Source organism: Rhinopithecus roxellana, chromosome 11 (assembly GCF_007565055.1).
Source record: "Rhinopithecus roxellana isolate Shanxi Qingling chromosome 11, ASM756505v1, whole genome shotgun sequence".
Classification (NCBI taxonomy): domain Eukaryota; kingdom Metazoa; phylum Chordata; class Mammalia; order Primates; family Cercopithecidae; genus Rhinopithecus; species Rhinopithecus roxellana.
Genome location: NC_044559.1, coordinates 97,516,177 through 97,539,005, shown reverse-complemented (window position 1 = coordinate 97,539,005; position 22,829 = coordinate 97,516,177). Strand labels below are relative to the sequence as shown.

General features: G+C 43.1%; 1 protein-coding gene across 6 annotated transcripts in view; it reads right to left on the bottom strand.

The window, feature by feature from the left end:
- The window catches only part of LOC104668646 (supervillin), a 286,257-nt gene that overhangs the window by 164,368 nt on the left and 99,060 nt on the right, over positions 1-22,829 (bottom strand). For 2 of the 6 annotated variants that reach the window (XM_030941489.1, XM_030941490.1), the window contains exon 1: positions 14,627-15,202. The exons of the other annotated variants lie outside the window; for them this stretch is intronic. The gene's annotated coding sequence lies outside the window, so the exon portion shown is untranslated. Of the gene's footprint in view, positions 1-14,626; positions 15,203-22,829 lie in introns of those variants that run through there. 6 annotated transcript variants of the gene reach the window in all.

Sequence of the window (22,829 nt, the reverse complement as noted above, 5' to 3'; positions counted from 1 at the left end):
TGAGAAAGCCAGAACTGCCAAATAATTACCACATTTCTAATTTTAAATTTGAGTTAACAAACACCAAAGCAGAAGCTGAGGTTTGATTTTAATTTTTGCTCTACTAAAATTAAACTAGATTGTCATGTACTCATTTTCTCCTCATTACAAACTACATTTTAAAAAATATTATGACAAACTACATTTTTAAAAAGATTACTGCAAACTACATTTTTTTAAATGTAGATTTTTTTGGTTGTTACTCGTACATAGGTACACATACATGTATGACACATACATAAACAAAGATAACGGAGAAGAAAAAAATGACCAATTCTAAGAAGAAATAACAGCTTCTTTCCACAAGGTATCATGAGGCCTAGAAAACAGAATTCATGTTTCAAGTTACAATAATTTTTAGAAGTTTTTTTAGTATTAGCAATTAGCAATATTAAGAAAGCCATCAGAACTGTGTAAATGGAGACATATTATGTACATACTATGCATGTTTTAAAAATTATCATTGCACACGTTAAAATCAGTCAAACTTACAGATATCCATAGCCATGTTGTTATGTCTTGAAGATGAAAAGGGAGAGACAGAAAGAGAATAAGAGAAAAGAGAATATAGGAAGAGATGAAAAGGAAAGAGGAGAGGAAAAGAGAAGGAAAAGGAAGGAAAAGAAAGAGAAGAAAGGAAAAGAGAGGAAGGGAAAGGGGGAGAGAGAGTAAAAGGGAAGAGGTGGGAGAGAAAGGAGAGAACTCCCCTTATAGTGTCCCTAAATATTCACCCACCCTCTGACAAACCAAATAAGGGCAGGTGGCAACTCGGATAGTCAACTGTGCGGTTATTTTAAAAACATTCATTCAGTGCAACAGCTGAGCTGAATTGTTTTTGATATACAGTCACCTCATCCAATTCAACTTGTGTATTCATCTACTCTTGATGCTAGGGTTAAGCAGGGGAAGTGAGGTATTATCCCTGCCTTTTGTTTTTATTTTTATTTTCTTGAGACAGAGTCTCGCCCAGGCTGGAGTACAATGGCACAATCTCAATGGCACAATGCAACCTCTGCCTCCCGAGTTCAAACTATTCTCCTGCCTCAGTCTCCTGAGTAGCTGGGATTACAGGCACCCACCACCACGCCCAGCTATTTTTTGTATTTTTAGTAGAGATGGGGCTTCACCATGTTGATAAGGCTGGTCTCAAACTCCTGACCTTGTGATGCACCCACCTCGGCCTCCCAAAGTGCTGGGATTACAGGTGTGAGCCACCGTGCCCAGACTATCCCTGACTTTTTAAATAAACTTTTCAAATTTGATTTTTTATTCTTAAAATTTTTTTTTTTTTTTTGGTAGAGATGGGGTCTCACTATATTTCCCAGGCTGGTCTTGAACACTTGGCCTCAAGCAATCCTCCCATCTCGGCCTCCCAAAGTGCTGGGATTACAGGTGCATGCCCCACCCATCCCTGCCTTTGTATTCTGTGTATTTAATAATACATCACTACCTCCATATAAGAATCAGGTAAATCTTGTTGCACTTCTGAAAAATCACTCGAACTGTAGTTAAAAAGAAATGCAATGGAGAATGATCTCACTTGGCTATGGTATTCTGTACCCAATAACACTGGCACGTTCTGTGAGCCTGCTCTGAGCTAGGAAAGTGCTGCGGGAGGGTGAAGGCAGGAATGCTTAATCCCAAGGCGAATTTCCCAACCAAAGAAGCAAGTTCCCTGAAGCTGGAGAGCTTGGTGCGCTGGCAGGGAGGACATTCCAGAGCAGATGGAGGAGAACACAGATGTGAAGGCAGAGTGGGGGGGCCCGCCGTGCTTGGGAAACAGGGGTTACCCCACAGCAGGCCGAGCCCAAGGTGCAGAGGGAACCATGACTCTCATGAGAGCATAAACAAAGATCACAGAGCAGAAAAGATGACCAGATCCCTCTAACAAAAAATAACAGCCTCTTTCCACAAAGTACAATCATGTTTAAAAATCACATTCCAGGTTCACCAGGTTTTCAAGCGACCTCACAAAACCACATGGGCTGTGGGCCCATGGCAGGAGGAGGTCCACGAACTGGGGGTCTGGCCCCTTCTTGATCCTAAGACACCCTCCGGCCCCGCATTTCCTACATAGCCCAAGAGTTTTCATCCTCTTCTGTTGTGGGCTCATTTTATTAATAAGGGTTTATGAGGAAAATCTAAATACACGCACACATGCACACACACACACAAACACACATACACAATCACACACACAAATATGCATACATACAGAAACACGCACAAGCACACATACACAGAGACACACACAAACATCAAGGCTTGGGAGCAGCAAATAACCTTGGAAACACTGAAGGTCAATCTCTTGTTTTTCAGGTGAGAAAACTCCCTGGGAATCTAAGTGGCTTGTACAGGTGACAAGCGCACCGTCTGTTCTTGTGATCATCCTGCCCGACTCCACACACATTCTAAACCGTCAGATGTTTATGAGTTGCCGACATTTGGGAGGTAAATACATGATATCCTTAGCAGCCACAGCAGGTACTCCAAAATCATCGGAAGGAATGAATAAATGATGAGCCTTTGGCACAGTTCGCTGGGTAATCAAAAGATCTCACACAGGCTATCAACACTGAAAGGTCTAATCATGCACATCACAGCCCTGGTTCCCAGAGGACAACTTTAGTTTCTATCTGTACGTTTAAACACATCAAAAGCAAAAACAAACAAAACGCTATTTAAACTAATTTCTCACAGAACCCCGCGACCTTAAACCAAAACATAATTTTAGGAAAGAACAACCAAACAGCCAAAGGACACACTGTCAACAGAGACTGCAATCCCCCTAGTTCCCCAAACCACTCTGTCCTGGAATTCAAAGCACCTCCATGCAAACCGCTCTCTAAGAGAGCTGCCTTGTGAAGTGAGCTTGGTGCATTCGACTCGAGGGTTATTAGTGATGCTGAGACTGCACTGCATGGATCTTCAAATCTGTAATTCAAAATGCGGAAATCAACATTTTATGTTTTCGGGACACGAAGAACCTACAAAACTGTATCCAGTGTGTGTGAGAGTGTGTGTGTGTGCACGCTTGGACTGGGTGTGTGTCTATGTGAAAGAAATAAGGAATCCCCAGAAAATTTGCCCCTAATACAATAAGCTTCCATTTCTTTTGAAAAACACAGTATTTTAGATTTTTCTTCTGCTATCCAGGTATGACAAATTACACGGATAGGTCAACAGGCAATGCAAGGCAGTTTTTCAATTCCTATCAGCAGATGCAAAGTGCAAATCCACTTCCTCTGGTCCTGTGCTGTCCAACAAAAGGGGCCACTGCAATTCTGACTAATTAACATGAAGTCAAGGTTAAGGTCTAATTCCTCAGTGGCTAGGGGCTACCCAACAGAACAGTACCAGTTTGAGAACAAACCCATCAACAGATTGTCCTGTTCTGCTGGCCAGTACTAAGTCAGGCCCCATGGGTTATCCTGATCTCATTACAGTGGGAGGATGGGACCCCTTAGGAGCCGTAAGGCTCAGCTGGGTGTTATCTGGAGCCATCCAGGCACGTCTAAGATCTTCATTTCTATGGAAACACAGTCATTTACCAGGCGGGCGCGGTGGCTCACGCCTGTAATCCCAGCACTTTAGGAGGCCAAAGTGGTCGGATCACGAGGTCAGGAGATCGAGACCATCCTGGCTAACATGGTGAAACCCCGTCTCTACTAAAAATACAAAAAAGTTAGCCAGGCATGGTGGCATGTGCCTGTAGTCCCAGCTACTCAGGAGGCTGAGGCAGGAGAATGGCATGAACCTGGGAGGGGGAGGTTGCAGTGAACCGAGATCGCGTCACTGCACTCCAGCCTGGGCAACAGAGCAAGACTCTGTCTCAAAAACAACAACAAAAAAAGAAACAGTCATTTGCCATGGTGGTCCCTTAAGATTACAATGGCTACAATTACATCGACTGTAGTACGTAGCGGGCAGTACCATCTAGGTTTGTGGAAACGCACTCTATGATGGTTGCAGAATGACACAATCTCCCAAGGACACATTTCTCAGCAGGTACTCCTGTTGTTAAGCAACATATGACTAATCAGAATGTGACTTTTCCTCACATGTATTTGTTCTTCACTTTTTGGGAGTCACAGCCCCTTTAAGAAAAGTAATGAAAACAATGGATGCTCTCCTTTATTAAATGAGCTTAAAAAAAAAAAAAAAAAAACCCTAGCATTTTCCATATGGTTTTGGGGAGATATTCTAACAGTCTAAAGCTTGTTCTTGGACCCCAGTTTAAAAACCATCTGCCTGGCCAGGCACAGTGGCTCACACCTGTAATCCCAACACTTTGGGAGGCCGAGGTGGGTGGATCATCTGAGGTCAGGAGTTCGAGACCAGCCTGGCCAATATGGTGAAACCCCATCTCTACTAAAAATACAAACATTAGCCAGGTGTGGCGGCGTGCACCTGTAATCCCAGCTAGTCAGGAGGCTGAGGCAGGAGAATCACTTGAATGCGGGAGGCAGAGGTTGCCATGAGCTGAGATCGATTATGCCACTGCACACTCCAGCCTGGGAAACAGAGTGAGACTTCGTCTCAAACACAAAACAAAACAAAACAAAAAACACCTGCTCATCAAAATCATTTACAGTGCTCATTTGAAACACAACTTCCCTGAAATAACAATTTGACTTCACCTGCCTTAGGTTATTGTTTTTTAAAATAAAAACAAAGTCTCATTAAAAAAAAAATTGAGCTCATTAATGGTAGAAATTATCACCCATGCTCATGTTAGCCAGGGAGATGCTACATGCATACAAATTAGCTTAGAAAACTGTCTCCATTAAAATACCATGGTAATTTGTTCTCCACATATCTTAGGGCATCCATTTACCATTCAATTATTATTTTTCATGTGGAGAGCTACTGAATAAATTGTAATTTACTTTTAATGAAATAATTATCTTGTGAAGGACAAATGTTAAAAATGTTTAAGGCCCCATGAACCAAGCAATCTCTTTCAACTTGTGCAAAATTAAACGTAAAAATAGTACTAACAAAAAGGTAGGCAGGAAGGCAGCTAATGCTCTAGCTTGTGTACCATCAGCTTCACCCAGTGATAAAGTGACCAGGTGAATAGTCTTAAAAAGAAAAAAAACACACAGAGAGATTACAGACTCCAAAGTTTCAGTTGTAAGTTAGATTCTCTGACACGATTAGTGACACACAGTAGTTCATCCAATGTTACCAAACTCTTTCGAAAATCATCTCAAAGTCTTCAGGAAAGACTACCTTTATTTTCAACTTTTGCTAAGTTTAATAAAGTTCTGAGACAAAGCCTGAAAGTAAGAAAGAAGTTAAGTTGATCCAATGATTTATTTCTGTAACACCTGCTTGATATCAACATCAACCTTTGCCTTGGTAATCAATATTTTATAGGTAGAATTTTATGATGGCAGAGAGAGCATGAATTTTAAAAATAGAGAAATAGAGAGAGATGGGTATTTGACTTGTACTTGCCTCAAATATATATATATATATATTATATATACACATATTTTTTGAGACGGGGTCTCACTCTGTCGCCCAGGCTGGAGTGCAGTGGTGCGATCTCGGCTCACTGCAAACTCCATCTCCCGGATTTACGCCATTCTCCTGCCTCAGCCTCCTGAGTAGCTGGGACTACAGGTGCCCACCACCACGCCCGGCTAATTTTTTGTATTTTTAGTAGAGACGGGATTTCACCGTGTTAGCCAGGATGGTCTCGATCTCCTGACCTCGTGATCCGCCCGCCTTGGCCTCCCAAAGTGCTGGGATTACAGGTGTGAGCCACCGCACCCGGCCTCAAATACATATTATTAAATGCATATAAGTTTTATCAGTATGAATTCTAGGGGAAGAGAGAATTTCAGAAGATACAAAATGTAAACTATGGGAGGACACAAAGCCTAACAAGTGTCTCCTTTGGTTAGGAACCATACTGGGTTTCTTTGGGTCTTTTTTCAGCTTTGAGGTATAATTGACAAATGCAAATTGTATATACTCAAGGTGTGCAGCATGATGTTTTGATATAAAAGCTGAACTCACGGAAACAAAATGGAAAGGTGGTAACCAGGGGCTGGAGGTAGGAGAAATTGGAACGATGTTGGTCAAAGGATGCAAGCTTGTAGTTATGAGTAAGTTCTGGAAACCTAAGGTATAGCATGGTGACTATAGTCGCTAACAATGTATTATATATTTAAAATTTTGCCAAGAAGGTAGATCTTAAGTTTTCTCAAGGCACACACACACTGTTATGGTCCCTACATCAGACACACATAAAACTATGTGAAACCACATTAGGTATTTTACATTTGGTTATTAACCTAAGCACTTGAACAACAGATGTAGGGTTGAAGATTAAGAGAATCACTCAGGGTACTTTAGTACCATTCTGTTGGAACCTAAACCCTACGAGGGCAGGAATTTTGTTTCCCACCGCTCTTTCCCCAACACCTGTACCGGTCCCTGATACACAGTAAGTGCTCAGAAAATAACTGTTGAGAATAAACGAATACCTGGCAGCGAGCTAATAAACTTAAAGGGAAACGAAAGCCAAGCACATTTCATCCTGCTGTGAATAGGCAGATTCTGACGGTCTCAGGAATCCCTGCGCGAGTTTGCTGTGACCACTTTGGGGTTTCACATCAGGAGAAAAAGAAAAAGTCCAAAAGAAGATAAGAATAAATCAGATTAGAGAAAAGAAAATAACATACTTAAATGAACACAAAAGAAACAATGAGAGCTTAATTTGAAGAGGTGTCAGAAACTTTCCAAAAAAAAAGAATTAGGCTGGGCGCGGTGGCTCACACCTGTAATCCCAGCACTTTGGGAGGCCGAGGCGGCTGGATCACGAGGTCAGGAGATTGAGACCATCCTGGCTAACACGGTGAGACCCCATCTCTACTAAAAATACAAAAAATTAGCCGGGCGTGGTGGCGGGCGCCTGTAGTCCCAGCTACTCTGGTGGCTGAGGCAGGAGAATGGGGTGAACCCGGGAGGCGGAGCTTGCAGTGAGCCAAGATCGCCCCACTGCACTCCAGCCTGGGTGACAGAATGAGACTCCGTTTCAAAAAAATAAAATAAATAATAAGAATCAAAGACAAAGAATGATGATGAAGCCATCAAAGAAGGGAAAAACAGTCTGCATATTTCAACAGAAACAAGCAAGGGCAGTGGGAAGACTTTTTTAAAAAGATCTTCTTTCTCAACACATTTCTAACTTGTTCTTGCTCTCCCACCTTGAACTACTATCTTCCAGATACAACGTGTCACCTTTCCAAGGAAGATGAGCGTATTCTTAATCTCTGAAACCTTTGGATTACAGAATCCCAATACGTAAAAGAGGTCTTAGAAATCCTCCAGTCCAACCCTTGTTTGAATGAATGAGGCCACTGAGGCTCAGAGTGGTTAAGAATTTACCAAATTCTCAAGGCACACACACACACGGTTATGGCCCCTACATCACACAGAAGGTTATTCATGAAAATCAATGCTCGTCCTTCTTCCTCTGGCCATTGACACCTTCGATTTCCAGATGAAATCTTCCTCCTCCACCGACAGCAGGGAAAACACGTCTTTGGACTTTTGGGGAGGTAAGTGAATGAATGAATGAAACAATGCGTGTTTGCTGTTACGGCTCCTACATCACTTTCCTCTGCTGTGTGCTCCATGCCACGTGCCACTGCAGCTTCCTTTTGAAATATTTAAGAATAGTTGTGGCTCACACCTGTAATCCCAGCACTTTGGGAGGCCGAGGCGGGCGGATCACGCGGTCAGGAGATCGAGACCATCCTGGCTAACACGGTGAAACCCCATCTCTACTAAAGTACAAAAAAAAAATCAGCCGAGGGAGGTGGCGGGCGCCTGTAGTCCCAGCTACTCGGGAGGCTGAGGCAGGAGAATGGCGTGAACCCGGGAAGCGGAGCTTGCAGTGAGCTGAGATCGCGCCACTGCACTCCAGCCTGGGCAACAGAGGAGACTCCGTCTCAAAAAAAAAAAAAAAAAAGAATAGTTGGCTGCCTGAAAGCTCCTTGACGCCTCTGGAGTGAAGACCTGATACAAATCCAAATTCATAAATGCCATCTCAAATGGCAGAATCCTGTGTTGGGTAAAGTACATCCGGTGAAGCTTAGTCACCCTATTCTGAAGCACAATTACCAATTTTATCTAATCATGGAATTTTAAAATATTCAGCACTTTCAATACAAAATGTATGAAATCATAAAGCCAAATGGTTATGTGTGTGTGGCTAAAATGAACATCTGGGGGAAATTAAGACTAAAAATCAGCACAATTTGGAGAGCTAGCTGCTTCTTAACGGTACACCCAAGCCTTTTTTTCTAACCTGGCTCAAACCTATAGAGTTATTAGCTGGTTTAGATGTCTGATGCAATGTTTGCAAAAAAAATTGAATTAACTGCAAAATAAATAAATGTAGCTGAATTTTGTAACCAACGTAGCACATAGTAAACTAAACTATCAGCTTAACTCAAACAAAAAATTCCTAAGAAAATGTATATCCAAAACCACTAAAATGTTCAAATGTCATTTTTGCTTTCATATCCTACCTCTTAATTCCATATGTTTTAAGCTACTGAAAATCAACTGCTCTCCCATTTGGGTTTTGGCTGGAGTGGCTTATTTGTTTTGAAGTGTATAACACCTGTGCAATTGCAAAATGTATATGTCTTAAATTTTTGGCTAAACGAGATAAATTAGATAAAATGTTTCAGAATGTATGAAAGAGTATTTACTTAAAATTTTGAAATATTTAAAGTATGTGAGATCTTAAAAACCTAAAAATATCAATATGGTTTTTCTATTCAATGACTGTATCTATCCATCCAAGCCTAAGTTATTTGCCAACTTGCCATGCTCAGAACATAATTCAAAGTCCAGAAAGAAACGAGAGGCCTCTGATGAACCTATGCACAGTTCACAAATCGGAGGTGCATTATTCACAAAAAGCCCTTTGGTTCTTCGCCCAGAACCGAATTGTTCTTTTCTATCAATAGCAGATACAGAGGATACAAATTCTCATACAGCTAATTGGGAGTTAACATCTAATTACAAACAGAAAATCAGCTCTAAAAGCCAAATGAATGCATTCCACCTGAAATGAGCAGGTTAAACAATTCACCTTATAAAGAGGAACACCGGGATTTTTTTTTTTTTTAAATCTTAAATGGACCTTAAGATGGAAAGCTGAGCAAGTAAAGAGACAGAAAATGATTTTAAAAATAAGGCTGCCAGAAGACCTCAAGATCACAGCAGGCTGTGGACGCTGAGTATGGAGGTCAGAGTCCCATCACCCTCACTAGACCTGAGATGGGATTCTCACGGAGAGGGGCTCCATCCCAGGGAGGCTGCAGGCACATTAAAGTAACTAGGAGGTCTTGAAAGGTCTCCAAGAGGAGAGGGCTGAGCTCCTGATCAGTGCTGAGGAGTGGGCAGGAAAGAAAGAAGTGATCGCTTGAGGTCAAGGGGAACTTTATTTAGAATGGATGAAACTTGAGGATGTTTTCAACACGAGGAGAAGCCAGGAGAAGAGCAGAGTGGAAAATAAGACAAATGGGAGAGAACCTTGTAGGTAGAGAGTGGGAAGGGGTGGCATGAAAAGCCCAGAGGAACGGAGGAGCCTTGAAAGACTCCTTCTCCTCCTCGGAAGCCCCCTTTGAGTCCCACACCCCAGCTGGTTGCTTCCGTCTCAGGCGTGTGGCAAAGACTTAACCTAAGGCAGCTCAAAGCAGGTCCTCAGACAGAGGAATCAGCATCCCCTGGATCCTGTTTGTTGACTCTCTAAGTCCAGTGCAGACCTACTGAATCAGACGCTGCAGTAACAAGACTGCAGGTGATTCCTATTAAAGTTTGGGCTGCACTGCTAAAGCAGTGGTTATGAATACGGGCACCAAAGTCAACTAGACCTGGGTTCAAATCCAGCTCTCCCCTGACTTCATGGTATGTGCCCAAGCTTGGGCAAGCATTTCTAACCCTCAGTTTTTTCCTCAGCAGAATGAAGGCACTAATATTTCTTGGGGGCTACTGTAAAAATTAGAGTCCGGGCATGGTGGCTCACACCTGTAATCCCAGTTATTTGAGGGGCCTTAATGGGAGAATACCTTGAGGCCAGGAGCTCAAGACCAGCTTAAGAAACATAGTAAGACCCCTGCCTCTACAAATTTTTTTTTTTTTAATTAGCTGGGCATAGTAGTGAGTGCCTATAGTCCCAGCTACTCGGGAGGCTGAGGAAGGAGGATTGCTTTGAGCCCAGGAGTTTGAGGCTACAGTGAACCATGGTCGTGCCATTGCACTCCAACCTGGGTGACAGGGCAAGACTGCCTCAAAAAATAAAAATAATTAAATGATATATTGTAGAGGTAGAGAGCTTGGCATTAAGCCTGGCACACAGTGATAATAGATGGCATGTTATTATATTGTTCATCCCTTCCACTCTGACTGGTAAAATAGCTCCATTATGTCCCTGTCCAAATCACTCTGGGAAAGAGGTTGCCAAGGACAGGGAATACGCTATAGGCTTTTGCATCCCACAGGATCCAACCTGGAGCTCTGCACAGGGAAAGTGCCCAAAAAATATGGACTGAAATGAATATACCCAGGGCTGCCACATGGGCAGACCAATGATCCCAAAGCAAATACGAAAACTATTTCTTTTACTGTATTTACACAAAAACCAGTTAGACACAGGTTATAAACTTGTTCGGGACTAAAGGATCAATTTTCAGAAGGGGAAAAGCACATTAGGCGGAAAAAGAATGCCTCTTTCAAAACCTCCTACAATAGGGAGTGTCTCTAAGAGGAACAGAGATCTCTCTGAAGCAATAGCAAAGTGCTCCCGAGATCAACAGTGCAAACTGCTCCTGAGATGTGTCACCCAAGATGAAGCTGAATGTTGGAGTAAAACACTTAGGTCAAATTGCACCACTAGATGAGCTTCTCCATTTTAGGCAAAGTTCCAATAATGAAGTGACTGACTTCATGCGGCACACCTTAATTTCCTGGGTTGGCAAAAGCATGTGTACAAAAACCCCATATACAGAAATCCCATCGGACTTGTTACCGAAACACGAACCTTTCTGCTTGCATTGTTATAGATAAGGGGGGGGAAAAAAAAAGGAGAACTTATAATACAGAATACCAGCTTCTCCTGTGAGTAATATAGGATGAGGTCAAAAGTACTGGATGGATCACAGCCAAATTGTGATATGAAGAACCCACAAGTCGTTACAATTCAATCCATTCAAACAACTCGGATTTCTGGAGTGCCCACTGGGCTAGACCTTGGGGATGGAAAGAGAAGTGAGACCCAAGCCCCTCGCTGGGTACCCCGCTGCCGAGGAAAGGGCCACCAGGACCTAGTGACAGCGGCCCTAGAGTACAGGCTGGAGTCGAGGCCCAGGAGGCCAGAGGCATGTCAGAGGAAACCTCTGGCACATCTCCTTTGATATTGCTTCCCTGGCAGGCAAGGGAAGACAACATTTTGGGGAGACTTGCCAACAAAACTCCAGGGGCATGAAAGACCCTGAAGGGGAGGCTACGGAGCCCAGGCTTTTGCATGTAAGCAGTGAGGAAGATGAGATCTTTGTTTAGGAAGGTCATTCTGTGGCTGGACCAGACAGAGGAGAAACCGGGGGCCAAGGGATCCATTATGGGCAAACCAGTAGCCCAGGTAAGAGATGGTGAGGCTCGGCTAGGCACAGTGGCTCACACCTGCAATCCCAGCACTTTGGGAGGCCGAGGTGGGCGGATCACGAGGTCAGGATTTCAAGACCAGCCTGACCAACATGGTGAAACCCCGTCTTTGCTAAATATACAAAAATTAGCCAGGCGTGGTGGCGGGCACCTGTAATCCCAGCTACTCAGGAGGCTGAGGCAGGAGAATCCCTTGAACCCACGAGGCAGAGGTTGCAGTGCGCCGAGATCGCGCCATTGCACTCCAACTTGGTTGACAGAGTGAGACTCCGTCTCAAAAAAAAAGAAAAAAAGATGGCAAGGCTCAAGAGGAGGTGGTGGGGCAGAGGCCTCAGGGACCTAAAGGGAGAGGAGTCAAGGGTGACCACAAGATTCCTAGTTGAGTCACAAATCAATGAAGCCCAGAACTGCTGGAAAGTTCTAGATCTACAGATACTCCAGGTCACAGCGAGGCACCCTGAGATCAGCGCTTTAACATAAAATTGCAGTGAGTATCCTAAAACTCCAGGCAGCTGCAGATTCAGGAGATGACTCCAAGGCTGCCTTTGTATCCTAACAAACACAAAGCTTCTAGCAGCTTACTCTCCATAACACTCCACGTAGTCCAAGAGCCCTGCATGCTGGAGCTCACCAGACATCCTTATAAAAATCCAAGGGCCCTTTCCTTTGGATACAATTCCTCAACTGTAGAATATTAAATAACTTGCCAGGTGTGGTGACTCATGCCTGTAATCCCAAAACTTTGGGAGGCTGAGCGCGGGTAGATCACCTGAGGTCAGGAGTTCAAGACCAGCCTGGGCAACATGATGAAACCCTGTCTCTACTAAAAATACAAAAATTAGCTGAGTGCAGTGGCACGTGCCTGTAATCCCAGCTAGCTGGGAGGCTGAGGCAGGAGAATCACTTGAGCGAGGGAGGTGGAGGTTGCAGTGAGCTGAGATTGTGTCACTGCACTCCAGCCTGGGCAACAAAGCAAGACTCCATCTCAAAAAAAAAAAAAAAAAAAAAAAGAATACTATATAACCCCAGGTGTTGCCAAAGATGTTCACTCTGAATTGAACTCCAAAGTCTTCCAGAAGTCTGTTAACCACAAAACTGTCTATCTCCAAAGTAGAAGCAAAGATAAAGAAATGTTTGTTGAATGGCTGACTGATGTCCACTGCACGCTGGGTGCATTAACCAAATTTCACTTTGAAGACTATGCACATGGCAAAATTAAATGCACCAATAGTACTAACATAAAGGTAGGCAGGAAGGCACCTAATGTACTACAATAGCTTGTATAGCATCAGCCTCATCCAGTGATCAAGGTGACCAAATAAATTATCTTTAATACACACTCACACACACACAACAAACACAGAGTAGAGACTCCAAAGTTTCCATTGTAAGACACATTTGCTGACACTACTAGTGTGCACTTGACGCCCTGGATCCTCAAGACATCACCAAGTGCCGGCGCAGGGGCTCACACCTATAATCCCAGCATTTTGGGAGGCCAAAGCGGGTGGATCAAAAGGTCAGACCAGCCTGGCCAACATAGTGAAACCCCATCTCTACTAAAAATACAAAAAAAAAAATTAGCCGGGTGTGGTGCCAGGTGCCTGTAATCCAAGTTACTTGGGAGGCTGAGGCAAGGAGAGTCACTTGAACCTGGGAGGCGGAGGTTGCAGTGGGCCGAGATCGCGCCACTGCACTCCAGCCCGGGTGACAGTGCGAGACTCCATCTCAAAAAAAAAAAAAAAGACACCACTGGGTTTGGTGAGAAGAGACAGCACACATCTGCCTGGCACTTGGCTGCTCTTCTTTGGAGACAGAGGGTACAGTTTATATCCCGCAGTTTTACTCAACAGGGGATACCACCAGCAGTTTGGCCAGGGTAATCCTGTATGGGACTGTCCCCTATACCATGTAAACTGGGCATTTACAATTCTTAACTACATCCTCCCAAATGCCAGTAAGTTATTGAGAAAACTTGAAACACCCCCATACATTTTCAAACGCCCCCTAGGGTTGCCACACTACCTCCGGTTAAGAACTCTTGCAGTATTCACCGATGAAGTTCTTTTCTATAAATACTCTGTTTTCCTACCTGGTGAAAATAATGACTGCCCATACTTGTCCATCTGATATGGTATAAAGAAAAAATCTTTTTTTTTTTTTCAAAGAAGCAACATGTCAAATAAGCCTTCAATGTTCTAGAGTTCACTGCTATTTTTCAGGAGAAGCAAATCACTGAGCTAAATTACAAAGAGACCATAGCTATCTCCAGGGCTTTAAAAGGCTGATGCAGTATTTTTTCTTGGAGAATTTAAAAATAAAATGCAGTTCAAACTCTAGAACCGACAGTGAGGTTTTTCTCATAAATTCTGGAACATTACAAATTCTATAAATCAAACCCTGAAGAATGAGAGTACCAAGGCAAAGAACCCTCAGAACAAAGATTATGCAAAAGGATCACTGGTGATTTTCTATTTTTACATGAATTATAATGGTAGTGAAATAAAACTTGCTCTTTGAACTCCACCCCCATACTTGTGCTATGATTATTAAAGTACTTTGCATTGTGAATATACTTTAACTCCAAGACTTCGAGTGCTAACATTTGGACAGAATGTACTGACTAAGTTATATTAATCAAATTGTTAGTAATAAACCTTTCTCTACCATAAAGTAAATCCTTTTTAAAAAAAGAAAAAAAAAGTCCAATCTTTCCTAACCCAAGAAATATGCCCAAGGGTATCTACAGGAATGGCTGCAGTAACTGGCAAACGCTGGCAGGAATTTTCCAATGATTGAAGTCAACAAATCCTCAGGAAACATGCTCAGACAGATGGTACTTAAAAAAAAAAAACCTACTGCATTTAGATTTATAGGAAGATTTTTCACTTACTTCAAATTTCTGTATAATCCTCGTTCCTCTAAGTTAAAGGGGGAAAGAAAATCACACTGCAATTCCTTATTTTTCTAATTTAAAAAACAAAACAAAACACGTTATATCCTCAAATCCAGCTTTGGATGTCTTCGAGTATTTTCTTGGAGTCTCTTTCCAATGAATACTACTTTCAAATTCTAAGCACAAAGTAAAATCCCAAAAGTTAGCCAAAATAGCGTTGTACAAAATCAAAGATCACGATGTCAACAAGCAACTGCATCTATCAGAAGCAATGATGATTCAGAACAGGATAAATTTAGAATGGTGTTTTCCAAAAGGCTTTTTGGATGTCAAATTTAGGAAACAGGTAAAGGCTACATCCCAAAAGTTCCTCTCCAAAAAGAACGCCAAAATATTAATAAAAAGAGTCTTCTTTTTGAAGTTTTTCGTCCCCTAGTGTCCTCGAGGCTGAACTTCCCCAACCTGGACTCGGTGAAGCCATCCATTACTGGGCAAATCCACGTGAAACCTGAGGACACTTCAGCCTGGGGAGGACGCAGTCAGAGCAGTGAAGCAACTTCACATGGGACGGGCCTTTTATGGCCTGAACTCGAGAGCCTTGATACCAGCTCATCTACCAGAAATAGCTCTGGAAATTCAGAGGAGCCCATCAGCTGTTGCAGCAGGCCCGGCCAGCAGCTACTTCAAATGCAATTAGGTTGTCCACACTGTCTTTCAGCTTGCTTTATAGAGAAATTAAAAACACAACAGCAGTCTACTGAATAAGCTACAACAATACAGACTTGGATGAACAAACATTTCTCTAACTTAGTTTTTTTGGGCTAAACATACAGCACACAATCGTTGATAAAGCTCAGACACTGAACACCCCAAAAGTAAGTAACAGACATGTATACAATGAATGCCCGAAAAGTAACTAACAGACGTACACATCTATGAAACAGCATGATATAACGGCACATGTCTCTACAAGTTTACAAATTCTGTAACCTCTGTGGATTTCTTCCCACTTCCAATAACTGTAGAAAATGAATCATCAGAAGAAAGCATTGTGCTGGAAGTACTTTCCTGAAAATGACACAAATATTTTATCTTAAAGCCAAAGTCAGTCCTCTGAACTGGCAAGGTCTATCTTCCTAAGATGACTCTCAGGTAGCTTACCTCACTGAAAAACCAGATAAACCTAAACTAATGAAAAAAATATTAACTATGAAGCACAACCACTTCTTGAATGGTCATATGCATTTTTTTAAACATTAAAAGGCCACTGACATGTTGAATACACTCAAATGTCACAACCCTGTTTACAAAAATACTTACAATTGTAGGTTTCTGTCCCTGTTGGTACTAAGAACAGAGAGTCTTAATTGTCTGCGCCAACTTCAATATAGACCACAAACCCCATAAGACTTGGGCTGGAGTACAGCAAAAGCTGTGTGCTGCGCCAGGCCTCCCAGTGGTATGCCTCTGGGTGTCAGGGTTCTCAGACCACCAGCTGCTTCAGCCAGCACGGGAGGCCTCTCTAAGCAGTATCTAAATTCCTGTTACTAATTAACCCTACAGAACAATGCCTCTCCCTAAGAGGACAGTCCTGAGGCCAGGCGAAAAGATGACAGGTATAATAATTAAACATTGGCTTCACTACTGTTTAGTGCTGGGGTAAAAAAAAATTGTCCCGGGCAACATTTTTTTTTTTTTTTAACCCATCTCAAAATTTCATAGCATGGCTTTTGCATCCTAATCTCAGTCCTGACCCTGATCTTTTCCCTTGGACCATACTGGCTTTTTCCTCACTTTAAAGTTTATTTGGTCTTGTTTTACATACTTTTATAAGCTGTGTTAAGCCCCTCCCTAGAGAAAAGTAGGGCAAAAATATATAAAAACTTACATAAAACAGTTCACTATCTGGGTCTTCTCTGTAAAGAGAAGATAAGAGGAGAAAATGAATCACTGTTACCACAATAGTGCTATTTCCTTCCTAAAAAAGATTCACTCCCACAAAATAAACATCGATCTTTTGTATGCCTCTTAAGCACTGCTTCCCTATGGCAACCGAACTGTCCTAGATTAATGCATTGGAGTCAAATAGGGTAAGTCTCCTTTGTCACTTCTTTTACATATTCTTTTTGTCTTTGATTATTTAAATCTCACTTAATTCTTCCTGTGCAATCCATTTAAACACTTTCCTAATTTTTTGCTATCTGCCTGACTTAGAAGACTCATAACACTCACTTCTTTCCAGTGATGATAATCATGAATTGGAAGAAAAATCAACATACAAAAGATGTCAGTTATCCCCCAACTGATCTACAGGTTAACACAATTCCTATCAAAATCTTGCAAAGTTTTTTTTGGTTTTGTTTTGTTTTGAGACATGATCTTGCTCTGTTGTCCAGGGTGGAGTAGAGTTGGGCAATCATGGTTCATTGCAGCCTCAACCTTCCCAGTTCAAGCAATCCTCCTGCCTCAGTCTCCTGAATATCTGGGGCTACAGTTGTGCACCACCACACTGGGCTAATTTTTAAATTTCTTAGTTTTTATAAAGATGGGGTCTCATTAGGTTGCCCAGACTTGTCTTGAACTCCTGGGCTTAAGCCATCCTCCCACTTTGGCCTCCCGAAGTGCTAGGATTACAGATGTGAGCCACCCTGCCTGGCCTCACAGTGATTTTTGGCAGATATTCTAAAATTTACATGTAAAGGTACAGGCCCTAGAATAGCTGAAAACCATCTAGAAAAAGAAGAAAAAAGTTAGGCCAGGCATGGTGGCTCATGCCTCTAATCCAGCACTTTGGGAGGCTGAGGCGGGTGGATCACCTGAGGTCAGGAGTTCGAGACCAGCCTAACCAACATGGCAAAACACTGTCTCTACTAAAAATATAGAAAAATTAGCCGGGCATGGTGGTGCATGCCTGTAATCCCAGCTACTAGAGAGGCTAAGGCAGGAGAATCGCTTGAACCCAACCCCAGGAGACAGAGGTTGCAGTGAGCCGAGATCGTGCCACTGCACTCCAGCCTGGGCAACAGAGTGAGACTCTGTCTCAAAAGAAGAAAAAATTTAGAGCAATTAATCTGTCCCATATTAAGGCCAACTGGATAACTGCAGTAATCAAGACAATGCAGCACTGGCAAAAAGACAGACACATAACATAGATCAGTGGAACAGACTGGAGAACCCAGAGACAGGTCCACATGAATATGCCAAACTGATTTCTGTGCCATTCAACAAATAGTGCTAGAGCAATTAGACACCCCTAGGCAAAAGCAATGAGCTTCTACCCAATCCTCATTGTGGTATGTCCATTCAATGGAATACTACTCAACAATAAAAAGGAACAAATTATTAGTACATGCCATGACCTGGATAAGAATCCAGGGAATTATGCTGAGTGACAGAAGGCCAATCCCAAAATGTTAGATACTATACCAGTACATTTACATAACATTTCCCAGGTGACAACATTGTAGAAATGGAGAAGAGATGGGAGTTGTTAGAGGTGAGGGATGAGGGTGAGGTGGTTTAGCAGGGCCACATGAGAGACCCCTGTTCTGGAACTCTTCTATTGGATTGACCATATCAATGTCAATGTGATACTATTGTATAGCTTGGAAAGATGTTATCACTGGAGAAACTGGGTAAAAAGCCCTCATGATCTCTTTGTATTATTTCTTACAACTACATCTGAATCTATAATTGTCTCAAAATTAAAAGTTTAATTAAGCTGGAAGGGGTGGCTCACCCCTGTAATCCCAGAACTTTGGGAGGCTGTGGCAGATGGATTACCTGAGGTCAGGAGTTCGAGACCATCCTAGCCAACGTGGTGAAACCCTGTCTCTACTAAATATACAAAAATTAGCCAGGCATGGTGGCTGGCAAGTGCCTGTAATCCCAGCTACTCAGGAGGCTGAGGCAAGAGAATTGCTTGAACCCAGGAGGCAGAGGTTGCAGTGAGCTGAGATCGTGCCATTGCACTCCAGTCTGGGTAGCAAGGGTGAAACTCTGACTCAAAAAAAAAAAAAAAAAAAAAGTTTAATTAAGTATTTTTTCCAAGGAAAAAACACCCCAACCCCAAAAAACAAACCTACTTCAAATGAAATTTTCAAATATAATCCATTTGTAAATGGGTGACTTACTGTAACTGTATTTCACATAAGTCTATAGAGATTTACTTATTATCAGTGCCATCTTAAGAATTTCAAACTGGAAATATTTCTTTTTCCCTACAAGAATGAAAGTTAATCCAAAAGTAAAATATCTGATATAGAATAAGAAATGGAAAGTATCGCTTTCCAATTGAATGTGTTTATTTATCGGGCTGCGTAGATACTTAAAAAGAGCACCTCTAATATCTAAGGCCCATTCAAAAATAAAAAAGGAAACCTACACATAATTTTCAGAAATTTCATCTACTGCCCCAGATTATTAATTTTTAAAACCTGACCTACCCTGGAGAAATAGCAAGAAAACAACTTTTTGGAAAGGGAGGAGATCGGGTCATCTCAATTTTTGATTATATTTCATTTTTAGAGATGGGGTCTCACTATTTTGCTCAGGCTGGTCTTGAACTCCTGGGTTAATGTGATCCTCCTGCCTCAGCCCCCTTAGTAACTGGGATAATGAAATTGTGCCACTGCACTGGTCTTCCAATGTGAATACTGCTATAAATATAATAGAAAACAAGTTTTTGAAATCTGTTCTCTAGAACTTTTCCTTTGTCATTTTTGTTTTTCTTTTTCTTGAGACAGAGTCTCACTGTGTCGCCAGGCTGCAATGCAGTGGCATGATCTTGGCTCACTGCAACCTCTGCCACCCGAGTTCAAGTGATTACCCTGCCTCAGCCTTCCAAGTAGCTGGGACTACAGGTGTGCGCCACCACACCCAGCTAAGTTTTGTATTTTTAGTATGATGGGGTTTCACCATGTTGGCCAGGATGGTCTCGATCTCTTGACTTCATGATCTGCCCACCTCGGCCTCCCAAAGTGATGGGATTACAGGCATGAATCACCGCACCTGACCCCCATTTTTTTTTTTTTTTTTTTGAGATGGAGTTTCACTCCTGCTGCCTAGGCTGGAGTGAAATGGCACGATCTCGACTCACTGCAACCTTTGCCTCCCAAGTTCAAGCGATTCTCCTACCTCAGCCTCCCAAATAGCTGGGATTATAGGCACGTGCCACCATATCTGGCTAATTTTTGTATTTTTAGTAGACGGGGTTTCACCATGTTGGCCAAGCCGGTCTCGAACTCCTAACCTCACATGATCTGCCTGCCTCGGCCTCCCAAAGTGCTGGGATTACAGGAGTGAGCCACCGCACCTGGCCGAACTCTTTATCCTTGAAAATAAATAGATAACAGTTTAGCCTTCCCAGAAGTGGAATGGGCAGATGGAGGTTTCAGGGCCCTTTATCCTCTCAGTTTCCATAACATAAAACCTAGATCCAAACTCCCTGAATCGCCACTTTGGAGGCCAGTCGAACTTATGCTGGACTTTTCTGGTGCTTTGGGGAATACCAGGTCATGCACGGAAGAGATGAGGCTTCTTTTCAGTTTGCTGAGGAGGCAGAACAAGCCCAGAACATGCTCCAGCGACTCATCTTCTGCCCCCGAAGTTCCTTTGGCCCTACCTCTCTCTTCAAGCTCTCGCCCACCTTCTCTTCTTTTTATCACCCTAAATGTTCCAGAACCACTGTCTCCTCGCCCCCAGCCCCATGTGCTTCCCAGCCAGTTTTGTCATTGGATTCTGGCTCCCCTACAACCCAGAAACTGCTCTCCTGACAACACACTCTTCTGAGGCTTCATCTGGACGTGGCTCTACGGTGTTTGCACTTTCTGATCACTTCCGCCTCCACAGAATGTCCTCTTCGTAAAGTCTCCAACACTCCTTTCCTCAGCTCTCCCAGGCCTTTCTGATCACTCCTCAGTTGTTTCACTGAGTGTCCACCTCTGCCTCCCTCAAAAGTCCATATGTTTCCCAGGACTCCGAGCCTGCTGGTATCATCCTACCTTCTCCCAGAGTGAGCTCCGTCTGCCACACCTAAAGCATAAGTCAGAAGGCTGGAGATTCCCTGAAGTTCAGCAAACCAGGAGTATCTCACGGGAACATGGAACTCAAGAGAAATCAAGCTACACCCGTCATCTCCCATCTCCCATCAGGAAACTTGTTCCTGGTTTCCTACCTGACCACAACCTCCCCATCGGCAACTTGGCCACCCAAACCAGAAATCAGGCCCCTGCCTCACTTGAGTGATCACTCAGATTTCAGCAGTCACTATGCCTTCGTTCCTGCCTTTAACCTTCCTCTCTCCTTCCACCCCGCTGATGTTCTCATGGGCCTGAGTCGGGCTTATGCCTGAAGTCTCCAAACTCTACTCCCGCTTCTCTAAAACCAGGCTTTCTGCTGCTTCAAGAATGGCCTTTAAACAGCCCCACCCTGCCTGCTCACTCCCAATCAAAACCCTCCTGGAGAGTCCCCCAGCGGTTCTCAAGCGTAGGCCTGCAAGTGCTGCCTCTACCAGACAGGTGGATAGCGCTTGCTCCTCACCCATGGAAGCCCATATGGCAAACTTTTTGTCTTTTTTATATTTTATATTTTTGTTTTTTAATCTAGCAAATTCTCCCAGATCCTGACACATATGGTAAGCTTTTAAAATTAAATTTGTTAAAAGGGGTTGAGTGCAGTGGCTCATGCCTGTAATCCTAGCACTTTGGGAGGTCGAGGTGGAAGGACTGGAAGCAAGGAGTTTGAGACCAGCCTGGGCAACATAGTGAGACCCCATGTCTTTTAAAAAAATAGTAAAATGAATATAATAAAACATAAAGTTCAAAACAATAGGCTGGGCATGGTAGCTCACGCCTGTAATCCCACACTTTGGAAGGCGGAGGTGGGAGGATCACCTGAGGTCCAGAGTTTGTGATCAGCCTGGCCAACATGGTGAAACCCGTCTCTACTGAAAATACAAAATTAGTCAGGCATGGTGGTGCAAGCCTGTAATTCCAGCTACTGCAGAGGCTGAGGCAAGAGAATTGCTTGAACCTGGGAAGCAGAGGTTTCAATGAGCTGAGATCGCGCCACTGCACTCCTGCCTGAGTGACAAGAGCGAAACTCCACCTCAAAATAAATAAAATAAAATAAAATAAAAATTAATTTGTTAAAGGACAAATGCAAGACTATCCTTAGAATCATTGTCACTCTCTTGCATTTAGATATTCATCGGTAGGAGAGAAAAGGTATCCAGTTGCAAACAAATACTTTGGAAATGACACTTAACTCTTCAGTTATCTCGTACAGACTAAGACCTGCAGTGACTTACTTTTGCAGGTGTATTCCTACAAGCTGTGAGGCTTACAAGGACTGCGATACCTTGCTTCATTACCAACCCCCAACTTAGATAAACCTAGGAGGGATGTGATTACTTGTGTTGGTGGAAAACAGAAAGCAAAACAAAACAAAAAAATAAAGGATGGCCAGCCTGTTGGATACATTCTAAAGTCCCACTTCGCTGAGCTGGAACCTCCTATCCTCCCTCCCACCAGCAGGTGACCTGTGCCCAACCATGACACGCCACCCTGGCCATGCTTCCTATGCCTATCTAGTTTGTTCTCTCTGCTCAGAATGCCTTTCCACCTTCTCACTTAGAAAACCCCTAATCTGGCCAGGTGCGGTGGCTCATGCCTATAATCCCAGCACTTTGAGAGGCTGAGGCAGATGGCTCACCTGAGGTCAGGAGATTGAGACCAGCCTGACCAGCACGTGAAACTCTGTCTCTACTAAAAATGCAAAAATTAGTCAGGTATGGTGGCTCAAACCTGTAATCCCACCTACTCCCGAGACTGAGAAGCGCTTGAACCTGGGAGGCAGACGTTGCAGTGAGCCGAGATTGTGCCACTGCACTCCAGCCTGGACAATAGAGTGAGAGAGAAAGGAAAGAAAGAAAGAAAGGAGAGAAAGGAAATAAAGAAAGAGAAAGGAAGAAAGGAAGAAAGGAAGGAAGGAAGGAAGGAAGGAAGGAAGGAAGGAAGGAAGGAAGGAAGGGAGAAAAGGAAGAGAGAGAGAGAGAAAGGAAGGAGGGAGGGAGGGAGGGAAGAAGGAAAGAAGTTAGGAAAGAAGAAAAGAAGGAAAGAGAGAAAGAAAGAAAACCCCTAATCATACTTCAAGCCTTAATTGAGAATATTTCCCCTATAAACCTCTCCTGGACATGGTC